Here is a 26,491-nt window from a genome sequence, read left to right on the forward strand (position 1 = left end):
AGCGTGCCAGAATTGGGAGTCTTATCAGCCTGAAACACAAAGTGTGTCTGCAACAGAAAAAAAATGCCACAATCTACTAATTGAGATTCTGTAAATTTGCTTTGTTCCCACAAATGCAAATGCAATGTGAAGATGGATTCTCACAGTCTTCTGAGAAATGTTCCCAAAATAGATTTCCTGGAAACAAGCCTTTTACTTTCTTTAGAAGAGTACATTTTTATATTTGGATTAAATTAAGCAATGATTGCTTTCATGAAACATTTGTTGAGTTTGTGGCCTGTGGTGTTCCAAAATGAATTACCTAAAAAATAGATTTTATGGCCACCTGCTAAAAAAGTTAAAAACATCATAAAGGAGCTTGGATCCTCTTTGAATTTCAAATGACTAGAAATAGCCAGCATGACATCCACAGGTTTGTGGACTACCTTTATGATGTTTGAAGTGTAAATTCAATCATTGTAAGTACAATGAACAAAGTACACAACAGAAACATGACTTCACCGTAACCACAACAAGCTTTATGCTTCTGTTTGGTGTGATTATGTTTGATGTCCTCAACAACCTCAGTAGTCTTATCCAACCTCGTTAGCAAGCACCACTTTTAAGACAAAAGCAGCTTTTGAAATTCATGGGTGTGGGATTCACTTATTCACTGATACATTTTTTTACACCATAGAAAAGATCTTAAAATTTAAAAAACGACAAAACCTTCCTTTTAACAGGCAGGAACATCGAGCAGATCCGGGCTCGATGGGGACGGCCTTCTGCTTTGAACGGTTGGGGGGAAAGAGAGCAGGAGAGCGGGGCAGTAACAAAGACAGATAATGGAGGAAGACAGATATGCAGAAGGAAAGAGAGGGACAGCGATAAAGAGAGAGAGAAAGGACGAGACTGATGGACAGACGGGGACGTGAGCAGGTGGTGCTTCAGGTGGCAGCTTGAACCTCTTCAGGTCTGCAGCCTCCTCCAGCAGCACCTGGGATCTGGGATGAGGGGAGCCCGAAGGCTCTGGAGAAGAAGATTAGTTAGTAATATGTATGAGTATGATTTATGTATGACACATATAGGAGGACAGAGAGGAGTAGAGAGAAGCCCAGTGCACCATGGGAGATCCCCCAGCAGCCTAAGCCTATAGCAGCATATCTAAGGGCCAGCCTAAGCAGCCCAACTATAAGCCTGATCAAAAAGGAAGGTCTTAAGTCTGCTCTTAAAGGTCGAGAGGGTGTCTGCATCCCGGATTGAAACTGGGAGACGGTTCCACAGGAGGGGAGCCTGATAGCCGAAGGCTATCAACCACTGACTTTGACAGGAAAGGACTGCATGTTCTACTTTGCAAACTTTATTCTGGGTTTAAGACTCATTCTGAATCTTCTCAATACTCAACCATCTCACAAAATTTCAGTTTAATGTTTGTCTGTATTAGCAAAATTCTTGGATCGCACCTGTTTTAATTGCATGTACCAACACATCTATCATGTGCCTTCAAATGTCTTTCCTCCCATTAGTTGTTTCTCCTTAAAAGATCCCATGATTTCCACAGCCCTTCAACTTAATTACGAATAACCATTGTGGATTGTTTTGTATTTTGATTGACGTTTGCCAGTTGGTCTGTGAAGCACAATCTACACAGTGGTAACCCTAACCCTAAACCCTAACCCAGTCCACATACTTAATAGATTCAATCAATCCGTCTCTGCAACTTGACAACTTAACCAAGTAAAAGCTGCTCTAACATGACTCACTCATGATACTGGCCAATGATTCTGTTAGCCTAAACCGAAACTGAAATGTTTCTTCTCCCAGAATCTTGTCTTGTGCAACACAGAATCTCTTTAGAAATAAAACCAATTTTTTATCCCATTTGTTGTGCTATAATTTTGTTTTGATGTAATACTATGTTCACTTAATGTGATGCTAAATGTGCAACAACAAAAAAATTGGGTCAAAAGACTCAAGAGTTTTGTAAATTCTTCAAAGAACTCTAGAGTTTCCTACAGTGATTTACAATACACTGTCATAAATCTAAATGTTACGCTATTTCTTATTTTTGCCAAACTCTACTCCATATACAGTATAATGTAGGTCTGGGGTCCGCAGGGTCGCATCAAGCTCATTTCCTCAACTCTGCATTTACTTGTGATGCACATACCCTAGGAATGGAATTGTACAGATTAAGGATGATTTACATGCAAAAATTTGAGTGGTTCTGTTTTCAAAATAGCAGTGTTTCACTACATTAAATAAGGAACATTGTTACCTAAATTAAATAAGAAACAATATCATAATTATACAATTCTACAATTTAATTTGGCAGATACTTTTGCCCAAAGCGACATACAGCACAAGCAGGAATTTTTACAGGAGGGAAAGCCTTAGTAAGTTTGATAAAGTGCTTCAAGTTTGATTGGCCACAGGTGCTGTCATCTAGTGGCAGAAGAAGTGACAGTTTTCTTGTTAGTTTTCTGAGTATAATGTTACCACAACTGACCACAACCAGTAATTCAACATCAACAATATATTTCAACATTCAACACATTCAATATTCACCATTGTCAGTGCTTTGAATTCACGAAGAGCTGGGTCTTAAACCTTCTGACTCATTCTACCCCTGAGGACAAAGAGGAGGGTTGGATTTAAGTGTCTCAGTGTTCCATGAAAAGTTGAGTCTTCAAATGTCTCTTAAAAGTAGAAAAAGACTCTGAAGATCGTATGGAGTTGGATAGTTCATTCCTCCATTTGGGAACAATAATAATAATAATGATAATAATAGACTTAAATTGTTTTTCTAAGTTAATTTATCATAACAAAATATCTTTTCTGCAAAATTTGTGCGGTAGAAATCAAAATAATTAATACAGTCTTTTTTATGTAATTGCACCGACAATTGTGATTTGATTTATCATATACAATGTTAGTTGAGAGTAATGGAAATGTACCTTGTTTTGAGGTACTGTGTCATAAACAATATGTAAATACTGACAGATTTCATGGCAATACCTCCATTAGAGACGTTTCTCAAATTTGTATCTAATTAAAATTGCTTGCAAATTAATTTATTGTGGTTGGAACATTCATTAAGAAAGTGATCAATGAAATACATCATGCATATCATATAGACATACAGTACATACATACACATATACATATATACATACATACCTCATCATGAATGTATTTTTTGAGGTTTTTTTTGCCCAAATTGAATAGTTGAATGTTCCCTGTTTCTCATTGCTGTTCTATTCAAAATACCTCCATCATGTTCTGCACATTCATGAATACGCTAAGAGAGCGTGACTCAATCTTAGTCTGGCTGTGATCCATTTTACTATAGCTTGTTTGAAACGTCTGGTCTGCCCACTCTCAGAATAGGTTTGTTTTCTTAGGTTTGTGTGAGTAACTTTGACACGGCTGGCAGCTTAAATCTGATCATTATATAATTTCAAATTATAATATCATATATTGTTAATTTCTTGAATGATGAAATGTATAATGCGCAAATACATTGCTCAATTACATTGGCCCTTTGAGGGTGGCCCTAAAGTAAAAACACAAACAGAAAAGAAAAAACACAAACTCAAAAGTGAAAACCCAACCGCAAAAGAGAAAACACAACAACATTAACTCATATGGTAAGGTAAGGGCATTTTATCAGATATGTGACCAATCTGCCAACTAAATCGTTACCAAGAAATTTCTTCACCAATGTGTTTTGAAAGGTTTGTAATAACATGTACTAAAAAGTTGAAATTCAACCCCCCAGGGAAACCTACATAAAAACCTGTTCAAAGTCAGGGTACTGATAGCCGGTTTTTGAAAATTAAAAAAAATACTGAAATTGGACTTGAATAACTTTTGAGGGGCCAAACTAGGGATTTGTAATGATTCTGAGTTGATTGTAAGCATTTATTGGATGGACAGACAGTCAGTGACCTCAACCATGGAGGTGAAGTCAGAGGTATAAGCCCTGTTATCACACAGAAAGATTCCCAAGATCAATGAGAAGAAGATTCACCTTGTCTACCTCAAGTTGTTCAACCAACTGATCAGTTTTGCCAATGGGATATGACAGTTGAGACAAGCTTGGAGTACGAGCTGACTCCCATCCCATTGTCCCTTTTTAGCAACAAAGATCAGAAAATTAACGAGGCAAACAAGGCAGGCTTTTCCAAGTGTAGCCTGAAGGAGTTGGCTGATCCGCTTGAGCTCACTAACCAACCCTGCTTCACTTTGGTGGTTGATGGCGGATGGCTTCTCTACATGGTGAAGTGGGAACAAGGTCAGACTTGGCAGGAGATTGCCAACAGTTACCTAAGCTCCATGCAGGGTCTTGGCCGTAACTCTCAAAAGATCACTGTGATCTTTGATGACGATAACAGATCGCCCAAAGATCATGGCCACATCTGACGTACCAAGAGGTCATGCTTTGATCTCCAGATTCGACTGGATATGATGCACTGGACACCAAGAGCAAAGTTCTTGGACAACACTCATTACAAGAGTGAGCTCATTCACCTCTTCTCTTCAACATTTTGAAAACTTCCCACCACTGTGGAGCAGCGTGACAATGATGCAGACACTTCGATTGTGAGAGAGGCATTGGCTGCTGCTACAGATGGCTCTGTTGAGGTCAGTAACATTTGTGTAGGTATTTCACTTTCACATTTTACTCTATTTTCAATTGTTGGGAGAAGACGCAGACATGTGGGTAATGCTGGTGCATCATAGCTCAAGCAACATCCACCCAGGCTTCTTAACCACATCAAAGGGGTCTTATGATGTCAGGAGGATCCAAGAAGTTCTCAGAAAGCCAGAGACACTACCTGCTCTTTTGTGATGCCTTCACTGAGTGTGATACGGTTTCTGCTATCGCTGGCATGGGTAAAACAACTATTCTTGACAGACAATAATTATAATAATAATAATGATAATGATAATAATAATGATAATAATGATGACATGATTGTCATCATCATCATCATCATCATCATGAAATGTTTGTGTATTGAAATATCTAAAGCAAACCTTGAAGTGCAGTCTTTTGCAGGTTTTGTGCATTGATGAACATATGGACATCTTCCTTGACATACATGCTACCAAGAATGCTGTGATTTATGCTGGTACTGCCATCTTCCAGTACATTTACCATGGATCAGGTACTACTCTACTACTACTACAGGGCGGCACGGTGGTGTAGAGGTTAGCAATGTCGCCTCACAGCAAGAAGGTTCCGGGTTCAAGTCCGGGCTTGGGCATGGGATCTTTCTGTGTGGAGTTTGCGTGTTCTCCCCGTGCCTGCATGGGTTCTCTCTGGGTACTCTGGCTTCCTCCCACCGTCCAAAGACGAAGCTGATTGGATACTCTAAATTGACCGTAGGTATGAATGTGAGAGTGAATGGTTGTCTGTCTATATGTGTTGGCCCTGTGATGGACTGGCGACCTGTCCAGGGTGTACCCTGCCTCTCGCCCGTAGCCGCTGGGATAGCGGCCCCCCCCCCCCCCCGCGACCCTTAACAGGAATAAGTGGAAGACGATGGATGGATGGATGGATGGTACTACTCTGGGTACCATTCGATACAACATGTTCTCACGGAAGGCAGCTGCTGGGCTGATCAAACCGGAGACTCTACTTCCAACAGAGGGTTGGGGTTAGAGGAGGCGGAGTTCACCCTGGACAGGTCGCCAGTCCATCACAGGGCCAACATATATAGACAGACAACCATTCATATTCACAGCCATGCCTATTTTTTGAGTGTCCAATCAGCCTAGTCCCCAATTGCATGTCTTTGGACTGTACCCAGAGAGAATCCACGCAGGTACAGGAAGAACATGCAAACTACACACAGAAAGATCCCGTGCCCTGAACCCTCTTGATGTGAGGCGACAGTGCTAAACACAGCACCGCTCTGCTGCCTCTGTCTAAAATCTCATAAAATGTGAATAGAGACTACCTTAAAGATACCTAATCCAAAGCCGTGAAAAGGGATCTGAAAAATCTTGAATGGAAACAGCATGGAAAAGGGCCTCCTTATGTCCTTTTTCCCTAAGATAATAGTTACATTTTTAAGGAATGTTTGTAATCAATACCATGCATTTATGACAATAAAGCTCCTACTTACTGATCTGTTTGCCATTACTCCAGAAAATTGTGTCACACATTCATAAACAGGCTCTTGCTCTCTCTCTCTGTCAAACACACACAAACACACATACACAACGCTGTGATTGACCAGCTGCTTTAGAGTGTTTAGGAAACATTACCTACACACACACACACACACACACACACACACACACATACACACCATAAATGAAGTGTGCCTCCCAAGGTCGCTGCGATGGAAAGGTCCTAGTGAGAGGACGGACAGCACAGATCCAAATATTCAAGCACAAAAACTGAAAAAATGTGAGTTTCTCATAAAATGGCCCCTTAAAATAAATGCTTTGAATTTGGAATAAACATATACTTCATTCAAACCTGTACACTTTCTCAAAGCTTTACTTTACTTATTTTCAATACCATTGCAGGTTTTGTGGAATGATCGATATATTGTTTGCTTCAGTGGCGAAACCATAAAAGTTTATTGGCCTAGTTTATCCACCTCAAAAACCAAACCATTTTACCCTCTCATACTGACCACATTGATACAAAAGTATAATTACATTCACTATTTGGTGTTGTGTATTTATCTTTTCATCAGATATCATTTTTCATTTTTTTGATGAATGTAATTAACATACTAAATGATTTTGATGTATATCTGTGAGATTTGGACAGCAAGTGGTTGTTAGACGTCAATACTCAACTGATATCTACCTTCAAAGTACTGAGCTAGATCATGACCTGATGGGTCAGCTAACAGGGGAGGCTTTGTTGACCAATAATTTATCACCCTGTTGGTTTGTGAGGAAAGATCGAAAGGCACTTCCCTTCCAACAAAGCATAGAAGGCCAGATTTAGTGCAGTGCATATTTACCATGGAGCCACTCCCTGCTGATATATTCTGAGTTTCTAGGAATATGGTAAGTAACAAACAAGAGAGAGACTTTCACAACAAACACCCAGCAGCCACAACCTTTGATAGTTGCAAACTAAAACTATCACAGTGAGAGTTGACCATTTTTTCTTGTATGTGCCAAGTAACAAAGCTGATTGTGTTACCTCTTTAGCTGTTATGGCTCTATCTAGACTGTAGGCATTTATGCCAATATGTTACCTTGGACTTTGAGTTTTGAACTTTCAACTCCATTACCATGGACTCCTTAATTTAAATCTTTGCAAGTTGTGACCTTCGCTTTCGTCAGTTCCAGTTCTGTTTTGAAGTTCACTTCCCATTGTGTGTACTCCTGTGTTATTCCCAGTCTTTGTCTACTTCCTGCTTTTTTTTAGCATTACCGGTGTCTTGTCCATTTATCAGTCCTTACCAGTCACAGTCTGGCTCCCAGTGCTTCTTGCCCAATCAGCTCCTTCCCTGCCCTCGTGTTCTCCCACGTGTTTCATGTTGCGTGACTTGTAGAGGATGTTTTCAAGTTTGGTTTCTTGTGTCTTTGTCAGTTTGTCGGTCATGTGTTCTGACAAATACCCTGCTGCTTTGTCACCCAGTCTGACCATCTCCTTGAGGTTTTGTGTTTCCTTTTCATTTGATTTTGCAAGTTAAGCTTTCATTCATTGTTTAAAAAAAAAGATTCTAGTTTCATTAAGTCCTGTCTGTTGTCTTTCTCTGTATTTGGGTCCAGCTCCACCATCCACCACAACATTAGTGGAGTCACTGCAGCCTACTGTATCCATCCATTCTCCTCTATAATACAAATTGCCATTCTGTTATCCCATCACACTGCCGCTTTTATACATTTCTAGTGCTAGCAGACAGAATTAACAATACGACACCTCACAAAATAGTTGCAAGCCTCCATTCCCAAAGTTTTTTTTAAAATAACTATTTTTCTTTTCATGCATTAAGCTTGAATAAAAGAGGTAAAAAAAATGGTGATGGCATTCATTCACAGTAACTGGTAAGTTAAAAGCCATCCTCTTACTGTAACACAGACGACATAGAACTGGAACCGGGATGTGAAATCCATGTTACTTTAACATAAATAATAGCTTGGTGAAGAAGTAAAAAATGATTTAATTGTGATTAAACTAGTTGTCGGATATTAGCCACCCCCTATGATTGTCCTGTGTTCATGAGAGCTCAGACCCCCTTGGCTCCCACCTGACTCAAACCCCAAACATCAGTTTCAGCCAAAATAGACGGTAGAAAGAAGAAGTCTGCAAGCAGAATAACTTCTGCCTTAATTGGGTACAGTTGCAATGTTGTGCTGAAATCCTCATCATGAAAATCATCTTGAGAAGCTCTTACTGGGCATGTGCTAGCAAGTACTTCTTTACACTAGCTGCCAGCAGAGAGCTTCATTGACATTAATATGGAGTTGTGTTTCTGGCTATCTAGCAATGCTGTTTTGTTTTAATATCTATTGGAAAAATGTTCCACCATAAAACTATAATAGTTTTTCATTGTTTATAAGGGAAACTATAAAACAAGTCATTAAAATATAATGTAATTGATTTCTTTTACTTAAAGCAGTGCACACCTACGTTAGTTTCCTTTTATTTTCTCTATTGACAGTTTTGTACGTACGTTGTATATGTGTCATGAATCATTTATAACACTGTCAATGTAGTCTGTCATTAGTTCCTCGTCTCAGCCCTGATAGAAACTCCACAATATCAAGCAGTAGCTTGAACCAGCGCCTTTTACTTGTTTAATCCACAGGTTAATCTGCTTCATATTATTTCAGGTACCCCAGTGGCATTAATTGCTGCAGGCCATGGCATTTTAATGAAGGTCAAGAAGAACAGGGAGCAGAGAGGTGAGAACACCCTGTTCAGCTCTCTGCCCAGGCCTCTACTGCATTGACAGCATGAGTGTAATATGGCTGGGAACAGGAACATAATGGTTACCTAGCAGGCAGGGAACCTTTCACTGTCTGTGTTTTTGAAATACTAAGTCTACCAATGATTCTACTTCCTCATAAATTCATAATGGCTATGGTCTTTTAGCTGGTAGTTTTCTTGTGAAAGGAAAAATGTCAAACATGATTCTTTAACAATGAAGAGGCATTGCTGCAGATATCAGTGATGCTGCCCAGCAGCTTAGAGCAAATTTACATTTTTAATGTTTTATCTAATGCTCTTAGCCACAGGCTGGAAATAAGAGCAGGAAGTACAGTAGACCCAAATATTTTACAGAAAAATGCAAATTTTACTTAAAATAATCATTCACTAAATTTTCATACATGAGTGTATGGTAATATACTGCATGCCTGTTCTATATTACCATCTACATAACAGAGAAAACATTGGGAAGCAAAACTTCTGTTCATTTGGAGCAACCACCTGTTCAAAAACAAACAAAATATTTAGGATTTACAGCATGAAAAATATCTTTCCAGTGTCCATTTGTTGAAATAATTGTGCAATCTTATATAATTAAATTCCCTAGAGACAATGAAATAAAATATGCAGTACAAAGTCTCTAGTTTCTAAGAGAGAAGATAATTTCACTCACCTCCTAAGGGCCTTTACATTATGGTCGTGAGTACACATGACAACAACTGTGTTGTTAGTGGATTACACATGCTCTTATCAGGTCTTGTGAAATTGCAGTGTTCTTAGTAGGTGGCAGTATAAAACTGTCTGGGCCTGTGTTTCTGCATTTGTGCATTGTTAATCAGTCAGCGACAGAAATAGCTATCTCCTCTGTGTTGAGATTGTGACCTAACACAATTTTGCACAGTTTAGTAGCATAAATCCATCCCTAAGTTTGTCAAAACCAGCTCCGACCGAACCGAAATAAAGTCAGCATTGTTGCTTGTTATATAACTAGTTCCCATAGTTATACATGATGTTAAAACCCTCATGGCCCTATCGGCCCGCTGCCGGGCCGAAAAACGCTGGACGTAATTGGGCGCTGTAAAAATGTACCGAAATTTGACGGCAGTGTTTACTTTCAATTCTCGATAAAAGTTTGGACTCTAATGCTCACAAAACAGGGTGACCAATTTTGTGACCACAGCGAAATCAAAATTGAATAGTGTCGCATAGACTTCTTCTTTACGGCAGTGTTTGTAGTCTTTGGAAAGGGGAGAAGCTACTGAATCGATGGACACCTACCATTCCAAGAACTACAAATCCCAGCTACGTAAAACGTCGAGCGTAAAACATGCGCAATCCATGCGCTCTCGCTGTCTTTTACACGCAGTGCACCACAGACGAAGGCAGACCGCTGAACAAAAGCCAAAAGCTCCACTAGTTAGTAGTAGACAACTAAAATTAAAATTTATTGTGATTTGGAGCCAGTTTTCATCAGAGGTAGAAAATAATCCCTTTGGCACAATTTGAAAACTGAGGTCTCGCCTGGGTGTATCCTTACAAAATCCTTGATGTAGGCTTCACTGTCAGCCCACATTCTATCAACTTTGGTAAATTTGTGGTCCAGGAGTGGATGAAGCTAATCAGTGGTGTCTGGGTGCATGAAATCATTGCATCATAGTGTTTTCCTCTGTCAAAGAAATAAAATATTTTGGCGAGAGTAAAAAAACGTAACTTTTCCTCTGGTTTATTCCAATTTACTCAGGCTTAATGACGGATATAACACTTCTGATACTTGGAACTGTCACGTCCCCATGGTCATGGGCATGGGGGCGTGGCATCATTTGTGACTTCCTTCCCTTCCCAGGTTGGAGCTTTACGGGGCGGAGCTGCTGACTAATTGGGAGCACCTGGGCCCAGGCGTCTCCCAGCTATAAAGCAGGCGGCCAACATGGCCGGCTGGCTCTCGCTCACACCTCCTGGCCCACGTCGGAGCGATGGTTGTGTTTCTTCAGTTAGGTCTTGTTTAGTTCTCTGCATCCATCACACCGCGCGCATACACCCCCTGCACACTCATGCACACACTCGCACTCACCACTGACACTACTGATAACCACACTCCACTGTACGTTATGGTTTGCCTTGTGTTGATTTTGCGTTATTAATAATAAATTATTAGTTGTGTGTGACGTTGACTCCGCGTTTCCCTCCTTCGATGTCACGATCTGTGAGCCGGGTCGTGACATATGGGGGCTCGTCCGGGATCCTTGTAGTTCTGTTGGTTGTGGCTCGTCTGTCTGTCCTGCCTGGTGGTCGGGCAGTGTTCGGCGCTCTTCCGGGTGCGTTTCATTTGTGACGTCACTGGAGCTACGGTGGCCGCAGTGCCGGTGGAGGGCGCGGAGTGCTGTTCGCGGGCATGACGGCTCGGCTATGGGCAAGTGAATGTTCCTGGTGTTGGCTGTGTGCGCTTTTGTGGAGAGCGAGTGTTCTCCTGCCAGGTAAAGAGGCGTTGCTCCTTTGGGTTTCGCCTGGTTGTTGTTTTCTTTTAGTGTTGCGGAGAAAGTGGTTAGAGCTACATGCTCGGGAGCACGTCCGTGGGTCCGAGTGGGTCGCCAGTTTCTGGTTGCTCTACTCGTCCGCTGGTTTACTGTGCGTAATTACCCGCCACCTGTACCTGCAGGAAGACCAGGGTTGAGTTAGGTAGGTAGACACGGCTAGGCAGTGAGCTAGTGGGGTTCGCTTGCTCACTTGCGCTGCGGCAGTCAGTGCACCGGTTGGGGTTTCACTTGTGCGCTTCGTTCTTAGGTTCGCAGTAAGATGGCGTCAGTGGACGACTTTTTTGCTTGCCCCTCGGGGGACTTGCTTGATTTGTTCACCAAGGAGCAGCTGTATAGGATTGCTGAGCATTATGATGTAGAAGTTGATGATCGGGGCCAGAAACAGCGAGTGAAGGCCGTGTTAAGAGCGAGTTTGCAGGAGAAGGGTGTTCTGCCGGAAGTTGAGTTGCGGTTGAACCCGTCGGCGTCGAGTTTATCGTACGAGCAGCAGAAGGAGCTTCTCCTACTGCAGTTAGAACAGGAGGAGTTCAAGCTCGAAAAGGAGAGGTTGCGCCAGCAGGGCGAGCAGGCCCGGCTGGAAGTTGACCAGGTTGGCGCGGCAAAGTTTGTCAGCAAGTTTGACCTCCTGAAGGGTTATTGGCAAATTCCCCTTTCCCCGCGAGCGCGGGAGATTGCAGCGTTTATCACTCCAACAGGTTTATACTCATACACGGTAATGCCGTTTGGGCTGCGGAACGCTCCAGCTACATTTCAACGTCTGATGAACCGTGTGGTGGGTGATATGCAGGGATGCGCCGTATATTTAGATGATGTTGTGGTGTTCTCTGACACCTGGGAAGCTCACATGGGCCGCGTCCGTGAGTTGTTCAGCCGGTTAGCAGAGGCTAGGCTCACAGTTAATCTTGCAAAGTGTAAGTTTGCAAGGGCAACTGTGACCTACCTTGGCAGAGTGGTTGGGCAGGGTGAGGTGCGTCCGGTGGGTGCGAAGGTTGGGGCTGTGTCAAAATATTCAGTTCCAACATCAAAGAAGGAGCTTATGCGGTTCCTTGGCCTTGTGGGTTATTATAGAAGTTTCTGCAGGAATTTCTCCACAGTGGTGGCACCTCTCACTCTCCTACTTAAGGAGAAAGCCAAGTATGTCTGGACGCCAGCCTGCCACAACGCATTTGAACAGGTTAAAACACTCCTTTGCAGGGCTCCAGTCCTGGCGGCACCACGGCTGGACCGACCGTTCCAGCTGTCTGTTGACGCCAGTCACGTCGGAGCAGGAGCTGTGCTTATGCAGGTTGATGACCTAGGAGTAGAGTGTCCAAACCAGCGCCTGATTAGATGGTCCCTCTTCCTGCAGTCGTACTGCTTGGACATTCGGCATGTGAAAGGGTCGGATAACGTGGTGGCAGACGCATTGTCCAGGTTTCCCTGATTCTTTCCGGTGTCTTCATGTGTTCTGTTTGCTGTTCTCTCCTGGCCTCCTCCTGTCTCTTAATTTGCTTCCCAGGTGCACCGGTTGCTGGGGAAGGTTGTTGGTTCAGGATTTGTCAAGCTTCTAGAACAATTGGTGGTGGTTCTCTTCTGGCTGGTTGGTTATGTGGGTCTCTCTTGGTCCTTCTGTCGGTGGATTTGTTCTTTCCTTGGTGTTCAGTTGTAGTGGCACACATGCTGGCTTGTGGGCGCACACTTTAGTTGTTTTTGTTTTTTGCTCTGTTATCAAGGGACCCCGTTTTTGTGGGGGGGGGGGGGTGTCACATCCCCATGGTCATGGGCATGGGGGCGTGGCATCATTTGTGACTTCCTTCCCTTCCTAGGTTGGAGCTTTACGGGGCGGAGCTGCTGACTAATTGGGAGCACCTGGGCCCGGGCGTCTCCCAGCTATAAAGCAGGCGGCCAACCTGGCCGACTGGCTCTCGCTCACTCCTCCTGGCCCACGTCGGAGCGATGGTTGTGTTTCTTCAGTTAGGTCTTGTTTAGTTCTCTGCATCCATCACACCGTGCGCATACACCCCCTGTACACACATGCACACACTCGCACTCACCACTGACACTACTGATAACCACACTCCACTGTACGTTATGGTTTGCCTTGTGTTGATTTTGCGTTATTAATAAATTATTAGTTGTGTGTGACGTTGACTCCGCGTTTCCCTCTTTCGATGTCACGATCTGTGAGCCGGGTCGTGACAGAGCACATTCTCTGAAGTCCCTAGATGTCCAAGGACACAAGAACATGCATACAACCTTTAGTAAAGTGTAGTAATTACACATTTACTATAGGTATGTCTTTTTAGGCGTTTTTCCTGAAAATATGCTGTGAGTGTACCATCACTAATGTCAGGTATATTTTACCTGATATAAAATAAAATATAGTTCTCATCAAAAAATATTAAAGTGCAACACTGTTTGCCAAAATGAAATCGTCTTCTTTTATTTTCAAATATGCAACGTCACACGAAGTGAAGACGTTACCGTGGGGCACATGACAAGAATCGTGTGGGTATCACCTGTTAGTGTTCTGGGGTTAAGAGCCTCCCACTATGGATCAACAGTGGTATCAGTAAAGACTCAGATGGCTGAGCAAAATGGTCTCACTATCAGTAAAAATTAGGCAGTCTCCCTTTTTTGGACCCAGCATTCTCTTTGTTAGCCCCTTCTATTATCCGCTGTGTGTACTCATGAGGTCTGCTTACATCCATTGTTGCTGTTCTCATGGTGAGAATACTTCAACCATGTTTTGAGAGGGTGCTAATTAATTGGATAACTAAATTTACATATACTTGTGAATAAACACAAATTTTACTGTATTGTGCCAATAAAACCCTTTTGGTAAAGACAGGGTCAACACAAAACCTGGCTAAAACCTTTGAGGGTAAAAATGCAACATAAGTGTGCCATCAGCTAAAAGCAAATGCACATTGTGTTAAAATTCAAAACTGTATGAAGATCTAATATTCTCATTAGAAAAATTAATTGTATTTAATGTACTATTTAAATATCATTTATGCTTTCAGATAGGACACCATATTTTTGTGTGAAAAAGAAAACCATATAAAATATTTTGAATTTATATTTTCTAAGCATATTTTCTTCTTTTTTTCAACAGCTGGTTGGCACAAAGTTGCAGGGCAGCCCGTGGCTGAATTATTTTTTATTCTTTCCTGTTTTACGTTTAATTTTCCTTCTTTATCATAATGAGTTAGCTTTTAAGTATGTATGTTATGTTGCTTGTTTTCATCGTTTGTCCCACTTATTCTTAACAGAACACATGCTGCAGGGTCAGGAAAGAAAAGTGCACCCTGCCTGCCCTGAGTTGTAATGTAATCTTCCATCTACAGGTGGAAGGTTTTGTGTCTCAAAGGCCATATCAACTTTGGACATCATATTTTAAGAGTCATACACAGACGTCTGAAGAAGAGGGGGGTGCATACATCCAAAGAAAGTAATCAACATGTGCGAGACAATTATATCAAATATTTTGGAAGAAGTGGTCTGCACACTTTACAAAAAGAGGCAATGTTTCGATTCCATGGGAGCTTCATCAGGCATTTACAATAATGGGTGAGACCAAACAGGGCTCTTGTCGGACAACAAAGTACACCCGAGAGCTGACAATTGGCATAACTTGGGGTCCGAAGTACAGGAAGCACTGGCTTACATGCATCGCGTAAAACCAGAAGAATCATCAAAGCTATAAAAACACTATGTATCGCAACTGGCAAACAATCATAAAAAGTTTTAAAATCCAAATGCATATGTAATATCTTCACATTACTCACATACAAACATAGGCCCATGTGAACATTTGAATGCATCAAACATGAGCAATTAAAGAAGAGGTTTAAGGTTGAACTCCATTTTGAGGCCCTTAGGAGACAGTGTATTAAGCATATGTATATAGAATGCCTCTCTTCTAAGGAGAAGGTTATCTATGTCTCCTCCCTGTCTGGGAGTGGAGACATGTTTAATTCGGACATACCTTAAGATAGACAAATTATGTTTCAAAGCATTAAAATGGACAGCTACTGGGTTTTTTGATCATACAATCTTAAACTGGACCTGTGTTCTATGACACGTGTTTTTATGCAGCATGTAGTCTTACCAATATAAGCAAGGCCACAAGGGCACTTCATCCTGTAAATCACATTCTTAGTGTTATAATACAAATACAAATACCCCTTTTATTTGGAGTGTCTGCCCTGTGCGCAGATAGCTATATGTATTACACATCTAAGAGAAATTGTATTGCGTGCAGTGTGTGCACCCGTATCTCTCAGGTAGCAGAGGGAAAAATTGCGGGGGCTTATCAAGTGGTTGGTCTGCTCTGATGATCATATTAGAAATATTGGATGGGTGCCTATTGGCGAAACGAGGAGACACGTCCTTCAGAGTAGGATCAGAACACAATGGGCCAATGTTTTTGCGCAACAGTTTCAAATTCTATGCTGAGTAGTGAATATCGTGAAATGCAGATTAGTCTGTTATCATATTATATTCACAATATTCTCCACTCCCAGATGGGAAAGAGACATAGATAACCTTCTCCTGAGAAGGGAGGCATTCTATATATATATGCTAAATACCCTGTCTCCTAAGGGCTTCAATATGGAGTACAACCTTAAACCTCTTCTTTACACAGATAACCATTTCCACTCACAGCCACCCCTGCAGTTAATTTAGATTATCTGATTAACCTAGTCCCCTCTTGCATGTCTTTGGACTGTGGAAGGGAGGGAACTGGTTACAGAAAAAAAACCCAAAAAATTCCTGGGAAAGAAATGTGCATGTGTCACATTTTCTTTCTGCAAAAAAGTTCCCAACTCACAAAATGTTTGACTATAACATGGTTGCTGGTAAAAATATGAGTGACTGATAGAATTTAGAATCCACCAGCCACAGAAAAGTTCACTTCCAACAATGAGTCATCCAGCACTTGATCCAGAGTAACTGTAGCGCACGTTCTTCAATCTTCTCTGCTCCCAGCACAAGGCTGCCTGGGAGCAATTTCACTGATAAAACTGCACAGGGGAGATGAGCATTAATAAAGGTGATTCATGCTTTTGCAACCTTCAAGGCAAATCATAATTCCATATTTCAGTTGAAAGGATGTTTCACTAATTTTCTCAGTTTTTAAATGCAAGCTTTAAATTGTCTTTGAAGTCTTCCTTCTGAAGACGTTTGCATCTGTGCTCTGCCAGTGCACGCAGGTGGTGAGAGAGGTACGATGCGACTCCAACGATAAACATGACTAGAGGACTTTACAATGAGGTGTCAAGCTGTCAACAGCACCAGGCTGCTTGGTGAAAGAAGAATGTGCTGGGAGCACTGTAGGATCACAGGAACTCAAATATTTAGAGTTACCTAATGCAGCCACCCATTCCTAAATGAAGCTTTTCGGATCATAGCTGTTCAGTTGCTTTTGGCTTGCGTATTCGACAGTTGGATTATTAGCGGCAGTATCAAAATTGATCCTGCGTACATTTATATGTTTGAAAAACATAAGCCTGTTCATCTGACAGAAGGTGAACTTTCAAAATACATGAAAACAGGTTTGTCTGACTAAAATCATGCGAAGTTGAATTTCTTAAAGTTGGACCAACACAAGTTGAAAACCAGCCATTCATGGGGGGGGGGGGTTAACATAATGGAGAGTGGAAACAAAGTATTTCTGGACAAAAAAGACTAACTTTATGCCGTCTCAGTTAAAGAAAATTGACCATTTTTCTTCATCATTTCCAACATTCAAAAGGTAAACTTGTTTTGGTATGTGATTAAAAAAAGTAAAGAATATCTGACTGCCACAAGCTGCAAGGGGGCGTACCACTTTATGTTCTGGAGGCAGACATACCGTGGTAAATAAATCAAATCACATCCCCATGAATGTATACTAGGACAGTAACAATAATTCAATTAAATGATTTAAACAAGCTTTAATCATGTCTCAACTGCGCATGAAACACAATGATGGCTTTCTCCCAGTGAAAAGGTAAAGTCAATGATCCCATTGAAACTTTGGTGATATTTAAACTCAACTGCTTGACAAACACAGCAATACATGTAGGCCTTTATCAGAATCTCTTCCCTCCAAATTCTTTGACAACACTAACAGCTGTAGTTGCCAGTCAAAATTGCAAGTTTACCTGATTACCTGTGTACTAATATTCAACTAATTTTTATAAAATGACAATATTTCCAAATGTGATGAGGGTCATGAATCTGGTTTTATAGCATTCTTTGGACAAGGTTCTACAGCATGTGATTCTTGAGTTTTTCAACCTTGTACATGCCTTGGTCATGGGAGTGAAGACACAGGTGGACCCACATGTAGGATCAGCAAAGTCAGGCTGGAATTGCAAATAAAGATTTATAACAAAAGAAAGAAAAAGAAATGCAACCTCATGACTCCAAGAACAAAACAACTTACTAATTCTTACAACATTTGCTGATAAATCAGAGGGAGGCAAAGCAGGCGATAACATCTGACTAAACAAAACTTATAACAGACAATGAGCAACTGGAAAACAGGACACAGAACTAAAATACAAATGGAAGGAAGGAGTTGATTAGAATAGAGACGAAAGGAAGAGGTCTATGGCTAATTAAGACTGAGGAACTGATGATACACAGGTGATCGCAACAAAAAGGTGCGAAACAGAGAAACAGCAAGTAAAGGAAACAGACACAAAAGGAAGTTATTAGCAAAATAAATGAGGAGTTGGCCACACCAGGGAAATCAAGAAAACATAAGATAGGCATATCAACACAGACACACAAGGGAGACACAAACAATATAGTATCAAAACTCACTGTCCGCACTGGCTTTCCTTCCCTGGCTCCTGCTTCAGCTCTCTAGTTGGCTAGCACCTCAATCCTTGGATTGCAATCCTAACCTGACCAGTCACACTGATATCTGCTTGCAGTTAAAGACAAAGTAACTCTATTTTTGTGGATAACTTGGGGATTGTAGTTGAAGGCTAAGTAAGCCTTTACTTTCCTGTCCAAAACACCATATATATAAACAGCAATGATCAATTTTATCATACTGCATCTGTGAGTGTCGTCATTGGGATCTTGAGAAAGATAACTAGGTTAAGATGAAGAATCTGATGTCTGCCATAGAGAATGAAACATTTTTAGCTACCAAAGTAATACCTTTAATGTCTTTGCAATTGCAGTACTACCAAGCTCTCAGGCAAGGATGTGGAGAAGTGTGAGTGGCTGACTGGAGTGGTGTATACACACAGACATCCCCTGCTGATGATTAGCTGCAATAATGTGTGGAACTCTGCTGTGGCCATTTGTAGAACCTAACATGATCAGACAGAGCTTGATAAAAACAATATATCCAAGGGGTAATTATAATAAAAAGGTGATACTATCTGGCTGCAGTAGGGCTAATCGCATGGTTGTTTGAGGCAATATTGGAAGTAGCCTCTTAATACATTAAAACCCTTTTGGTTATGTCAGGGTTTAATTCCTTTAATCGGGTGATGAGTAAAAAAAACTGCAAACATCCTCTCTTCTTTGCTTTATTTGTCTATATTTCAGTCAGACATGACTTTCATCAGGACAAAAAGAATATAAAAAGATTAGGTCAGTTTCTATGGGTTTTCCAGTCTTTTAAAATAAAGAATAAAAAATACAACAAAAATAAAGGTTTCATCGCCATATTTTGTGGTGCACTGTCAACGGTGGTGCTCTGTTGCATCAAAGCAAGAAGGTTCAGGGTTCGAGTCCTGGCTCAGGCAGGTTTAGTCAGTTAATCTTTCCGTGTGAAGTTTTCATGTCTGCATGTTCCTGTGTGGGTTCTCTCTGGATACTCTGGCTTCCTCCCACAGTCCAAAGATGTGCAAACGGGGACTAGGCTGATTGATACTCTGAATTGACCGTAGGCGTGGCTGTGAGTGTGAATGGTTGTCTGTCTATATGTGTTAACCCTGCGATGGAATGGCGACCCGTCCAGGGTGAACCCCGCCTCTCATCTGAAGGCTGCTGGGATCGGCTCCAGCCCCCCCTATTATTTACCCTACTATTTTAATTTTAACATTATTTTAGGCTTTTTAAACTATTATAATATCTTTTTTTAATTACTAGAAATCAACTTGCAGTCCCCATCTGTTTCTCATACAGACCTAGGCGTCCTGATCCCCACTTTGGGAATCATTGTTTAAAACAACAGCAACAAATGTGATTGAATAATTGGAGGTCTTACCAATCCCCACTTAATGAGGGAGTGACATCATGGGTTATCCAATGCTCACACAAAAACCCTTGATCTATATTAGTTTATTTCTTTTCAAAGCAATTCTGTTTGTTTCAAAGTGACATGGCCTTCCCCTCTCTTTTTTTAAACTGTAGGTTTCTTTTTTGTTTACTGAGTTCTGGTCAGTCTTTGTGGCTCTGTCCTGCAGGAATTTATGAAAGCCTCTCTAATGGTGATGTGACTTGTTTGTTTACTGTCTGACACCTGCCTTCAGGTTCCATTTTGTTTTTGCTTGTTTTTAGATCAAATAAGTTCAATAAATCAAAATATTGACACATATATCAGGAACGGCAAAAAGCGTATCATGAATGAAAATATCAGGGCGTGTAAAAAGTAACATTAATAAGAGAGAGAAATCAGAGGGGATCTACGCATAGAACCACAAACATGTTTGGGAGGGTGCAAGTTGATTTCTTTTCATAATTAGCATAATTTCTAAAGCTAGTTTTCATTAATAATGTGGACAAAGCTATTATAATACATAGTCCGCTTAAGCATTTAAAGACATTGTTGTACTGCACAGTGAGGTTTAGACTGAGGTTTTGTCAGTATGAATCCTGATTCATGTCCCACTGTTGATATGATGTCAATATGTCTCCAGATCTCAGATATTACTGTGATGGGTACTGGATTATTAGGGTCACAACATTATTGTGAAAATAAGAACCCCATTGTGATAATCCAGAGCCTGGGTTTATGTTAGAATCTAGTTCTAGTTAAGGTTGTCTTTTGCTCTATGTTTTTATTCCATCGATCCATCCATTTTCTATCCTGCCAAGGTCGCGGGGGGGGGGGGGGGGGGGCTGGAGACTATCCAGCAGCTTTCAGGCTTGAGGGGGGGTTCATCCTGGACAGGACGCCAATCCATCCCAGGGCCAACACATATAAGACAACCATTCAGACACACAGCCACGCCTACAGTCAATTTAGAGTATCAATTAGCCTCGTCCCCAATTGCATGTCTTTGGACGGTGGGAAGAAGCCGAAGTACCAGAGAGAACCAGCGCAGGCACGGGGAGAAGGCAAGGCAATTTTATTTGTAGAGCCCGTTTTCACCACCAGTTTGTCTCAAAGGGCTTCACATGGCATCATAACAACATCCTCTGCCCTCAGACCCTCACTTCAACTGAGGAAAAACTCCATAGAAAACCTTTAACAGGGAAAAATCTGAGAAACCTCAGGGTGAGGAGGGGAGGAGGATCCCTCACCCAGGACGGACAGACGTGCAGTAGATGTTGGTACAGACAAGAAACAGTTTACAAAATGTGGGAAACACGGAAATGTTAATAACAGTTGAAGAAGGAAGCTTCATGCAGACTCCACACAGAAAGACCCCATGCTCCAGCTGGGGGTCAAATCCGGAACCTTCTTGCTGTGAGGTGACAGTGCTAACCACTGCACCACCATGCCGCCATCAGGTATATCACTCTGGATCAAACTGTTTAATATCTCAGTACTCAATGCCCCTTCCACTATCTTCAGTGATATGCACAAAAATGTAAACACTGAAGAAACATTTTTGAAACCATAAAAGGGAAAATCAGAAAGATTCAATTTTCCATCACTGGTCATGCACATGGCCCATCCAACATGGACCTTTTAAGTCACTTTAGGGAATTAGAAGAGCACACTCTGCCAATGTGATATGGCATCACCTGAGCGATCAGATTTACTGCTCGATCGATTCAGAAATCGACTGATTTTTCCTCAGCCTGAGTTCTAACCTCAAACTAAATTTAATTAAAATCCCCCCAAAAAACTTTGTGAGTTATTTTGTTAACTGACAGACAAATGCTGGTGATCACATGCTCACATGTCCTTCCTTGCAAGTCCAAGTCAAGTCTCAGACCTGTTTTATTAACATTTAAAATTGATCCAGAATAGATGGATACAAACTCATCCCTTCTCTATGTATACCTCATGTAAAGGTAAAAAAAAACAACAGAAAAACACATTCAACACTTCAATCAGTGGAAATTAAATGTATAATGATATCATCAAAAACCAATTTGATAGTCGTCATATCTCCAGGAATACAGATGTCTGTATTTCATTAATAAACTTTTCTGTCTGGAGGCAACAATATGATAATTTCAGAGGCAGGCTAAATGATATCATTATTTTCCAACAAATTCCAGTTTTGACTAAACCACATTACATTCATATAAACTATTCAAGGAAAAATAACTTACGGCATCAGTTAACATTTGTGGCTATTGATACATTAGTCCCATCAATATCAATGCATGATGGATCTGCATCTGCAAGAGTTCCACTGTCATGATTTAAAAGTTCCAAAGAACATAATGTTCCACAGCATCAACCTTTCAATTTATCCTACTCTTAATGGCATGTTAGAGTACCTCTACACTCAGCCATGAACACGCATATGTGTGTAATGTGTCCCCTGATGCTCAGCTCTCCCTCACTCTCACAAAACACACAACATATTATGATCATCTTTATGTTCTTATGATAAAGAGGGGATGCTAAAAGACACCATTTTACAAATCCAGCAGACAGAGAGCAATTTCATTCATCTAAATCAGGGGTGGGCAATCATGTGCCATGGAGGGCCGTGTGTATGCAGGTTTTCCTTCCAACCAAGCACTTTAACAGGTGATTCCACTGATTAACACTCTTCTGTGACTGAAGGTGTGTTAATCAGTGAAATCACCTGTTAAAGTGTTTATATATACATTTACATACGCACATTCATATGTTCTTAAACTGTAAAAGTGAGCAATTGTGACACTTATGTCTTTTTTACATGACCTAATCTTAATCATGATGACGAAAAAGCAATTTGGCACATGGAGACACAGGGGAAACAAAGGTTTCAAAAATTATTTTAGGTCTATTCATTTCATGATTGTTCAATGTTTTTGCTTTAAAGAAATCACTCATCATAATAATAATAATGCTCATCAGACCCTGATAAAGATTTCCAGAACTGCTGAACTGGTAAGGCACTATCTCCAAGTCTGCAGTCCTTCCTCAGTGAAAAATAATTCTGTTCAATCAAAGTCAAAATAAAATGATCTGCACATACTTGTACCTCATCCATATATGATTGGATCGAGATACTGCTGGAGATGTGTGGCCTATTGATCATATTTAATTGGTCAAGGACCTCAGACACTGTAGGAGATGGTCTATAATCAGAAACCGACACACTTGCTCAGGTGGAGGCACATCAGTGTGACGTAACTGAAAGGCTTCTGGCTGCTGACACACAGCAGGTGAAGAGCTTTTATAGACACTTGAAAAGTGTAAAATAACCATGCCCCACTGTATTGTACTGCAATTTATCTGACCACCGACAAGAAAATCCTCAGTGACTCTGTTCACTTTTCAAATGCATTACTTAAATAACTTTAGTCACGGGCGGCACGTGGTGCAGTGGTCAGCACTGTCGCCTCACAGCAAAAAGATTCTGGGTTTGAGTCCCAGCTCGGGAACGGGATCTTTCTGTGTGGAGTCTGCATGTTCTCCCTGTGTCTGCATGGGTTTTCTCTGGTACTCCTGCTTCCTCCAACAGTCCAAAGACGTGCGAATGGGTACTAGGCTGATTGGATACTCAAAACTGACCGCGGGTATGACTGTGAGTGTGAATGGTTGTCTGTCTATATGTGTTGGCCTGGCGATGGACTGGCAACCTGTCCAGGGTGAACCCCACCTCTCGACCAAAAGCTGCTGGGATAGGCTCCAGCCCACAGTGACCCTTAATCAGGATAAGCGGAAGAAGATGGATGGGTGGGTGAATGGATGGATGGACTTCAGTCACATTGTGAAATAATCAAACGTACTCTCAAGGCAGAAAAATGTAATGGCAGATCTAATGTTGAAATCATGAGACATCATGAATCTTTTTAAGGAAAAAATTAAATATTAAAAACCAAAGTTATGGTGAATGATGCCCTTTGTTCCTCTCCTCGAGTCCTGTGCCAAACAAAATTTCAAAATTTGCCTGCCTTCAAATAGTGTTCTTCCTCCAGTAGAATTGAGCAGTTACAGTACTATGTTGTTATCATTACTATTATTGCTATTATTATTATTATCATTAGTAGGAGTAGTAGTAATAGTAGTATTATCCATACTTCAACATGGTCACCGGGGGAAGTGAGGATTGAACCAGCGATCCTTCGTTTTCTAGATGACCAATTGACCTCTGAGCCATGCCACCTATAATAATAATAATAATAATAATAATAACAATAATAATAATGTTAGAGAAGAGTGAATACAATACATTTACTTTGGTTCAACTATGAAACTGAGCTTTTTGCCTCTGGTTCAGGCTCTCCTCTGTCCTCAAGTCTGTAGCCTATTCAAACAATCACTGCCTTGCTCTGTTCTTCCATCACATCTCACCTCATTCAAAAGCAATGCTCTTCCTCATTGTTCATCTTGATCATCTCACAGGCAATAGCCACGATCCAAACTTCATCTTACACCAGAGGAGTCATGACTCCACCTGGAGCAGAGCGCTCTGCCAAGGTCTGCTCCAGCCCGCATTGCCCTGTTCATGAACACTGAGTCTGTACCAAAAACTTCATCTAAATAACACATGCTGTTTCATAACCCTGTGGCAAATTTTGTAATCTAGGAACTAGCAAACTTGGAGGCGGAGCATTGAGAGTCCAGGCTCACCCATAATGTCCTAATGTCTCTGAAGTTGGACTAGCTAAGCTAATGCAATGGATTAAGGAACTGAGGAGTTATATCATTGAAATAATCAGTGCAGGATGTATCCATCTGACCCATACTGATGCAGGGTATAACCCTGTTAATTTACAGTCTAGGCCATTATCCACACTTGTTCAGCACCAATATCTGACACTAAATTGAGCTTTGTAAATGAAATATCCTTTAAATATCCTTTAAAAAGAACAATATTACCTTTCTATATTTTTCCTTACATAAAAATACAATGTGCCTCAATTAGGATTGTGATGCTGAACCACAATGTTTCCACCAATGACCTCCTCACAATGCAGATATCATGGTATCCTGTAATTTCCACTTGTAGCAGCAGAGGCCACTGTTGCCTCTCCAAAACAAAAACAAAAAATAGTTTAAACCAAGTTTTTTTTCTCATACTTTAAATTGGTTGTCCATCCATCCATTCTTCATTTTTAACATTCAAGGATGTTATTTTTTTGAGAAACTGTGATGAGTAGAAGTAGAATGCCAGATTTTTCTCGTAATAAGAATTTTTTGATCAGCTGGTTATTACCTTCTGCTTCATACTATTTCATGATAATATTGTTTTTTTTATATGGAGGCTGTAAATTAAACTGAGTGTTGCTTAATATCAACCTATAATTTTTCAAATTTGGGTCAGAAGCCACCATGTAAGTGTGTGGACTTGATATTCATAATATTGCTTGATATGGATTCTTGTCTCCATTTACATTAAAATAGATACAAACCCTACAAATTTGCTTCAGGCAATCCTGTCTGAATCAACCGCCATTAATATCCAGGGAAAACCTCCTAGCACTTCCTATAAAAGCTCGGTTAAACCTCTGCACAGACCATTAAACTGAGTGTTCTCTACCACAGCTGTAGGCCATTTTGGCCAGCAGAATTCCTCCTGATGCTACATCATTACATTCTCTTCAGATATGTAAAGTCTACTTCCTGCAGCCTGTTTCTGGCAAGATGCCAAGGTGTCCCAAGTGTCATTCTATATCCCCTGTTGGTTTCACCTAATGAAGCTCATTGCCAAGCATCAGACAGCCATTGAGGGCTTCTCAGCAACAGGCTCTTGTGCTGTTCTCCCTACACTCACCTCCTCAGAGAAACTGATACCACTTGGCACAGGGATGTGTTTTGTCAGAAGGTCATCTCAGACCTTTCTATGTTTTTGCAAAACTGAGACGTTCAATGTCTGTCCCAGCAGGTCCATGATTATGTTGAAGCACAGCAGTCAGGTAGTCCTCACCAATGGACCGCTAGCTCCGTCTTATTGGCTCCACAGTTTAGCTTGTGGCTTCTCAAAGCTAAATTAAACTAGCTTTCAACCAGTTCAGTTGCCAAGTATCTAGGTGTGGAAATAGAAGTAAGTCTTGCCATACCCTCATTACCACCATTAAAGTGACGTGGAGCAAGGCTCTTATCCCTGTCTGCTCCAGTGGAATTACTGATTGGCAGCAGATCAGACTTTGGTTGCACAGAGCAGCTTCCTGGTACGAATAATCAGAGCATTCCTGTGTAATAGAGCCTACACTGAATAAAGTTTAAAAAAAAGTAAACTGTCCAAAAATGTGCATTTAGAAACCCTCAAGCATATTTTCTGGTATAATCCTTGTCTTCTCTATCCAGCTGTATGCTCAGTTATCCACAACTATTTTGATTTGAGCTCAAATTGAATTTTAACATTTCTGTTTTGTTGCTTCAGTGGACAAGTGCGTCCAACTGGCATATTCTGTGGTTCAGCTTGCTCAACGTGGTTCACACAAGCACTGAACCTGAAGGATTATAGTTAGTTTGTACTTTGCTCCTGTCAAAGTATTTGTGCGTGACTGAACATATGTTTGATATAGAAAATGCGGATTATACCAAACGATATGCTTGAGAGTTTGTGAATGGATAAATTGATTCATCTGAAATGTTTTGCTGCCATCAGTTGCCATTGGCTTCAACACACACACACACACACACACACACACACACACACACACACACACACACACACATAAATATAAGCAATTCCTTTTGCACGACTCATGATACATTCAGTGTTTTGCAAATGGTCATGCTTTGGGTTTACATGAATAATCACAAACATTTTGATGATCA

The 26,491-nt window shown here is 41.0% G+C and overlaps 1 protein-coding gene and 1 pseudogene across 1 annotated transcript in view; one reads left to right on the top strand and one right to left on the bottom strand.

The window, feature by feature from the left end:
- kcnk9 (potassium channel, subfamily K, member 9) overlaps nucleotides 1-26,491 on the bottom strand; it is a 57,646-nt gene that overhangs the window by 11,340 nt on the left and 19,815 nt on the right. The window lies entirely within an intron of this gene.
- LOC147241192 (uncharacterized) lies at nucleotides 4,063-8,918 on the top strand (annotated as a pseudogene).

Source organism: Aulostomus chinensis, chromosome 22, assembly GCF_037954235.1.
Source record: "Aulostomus chinensis isolate RoL2024-O1b breed Wild chromosome 22, RoL_Achi_v1.0, whole genome shotgun sequence".
Lineage (NCBI taxonomy): Eukaryota > Metazoa > Chordata > Actinopteri > Syngnathiformes > Aulostomidae > Aulostomus > Aulostomus chinensis.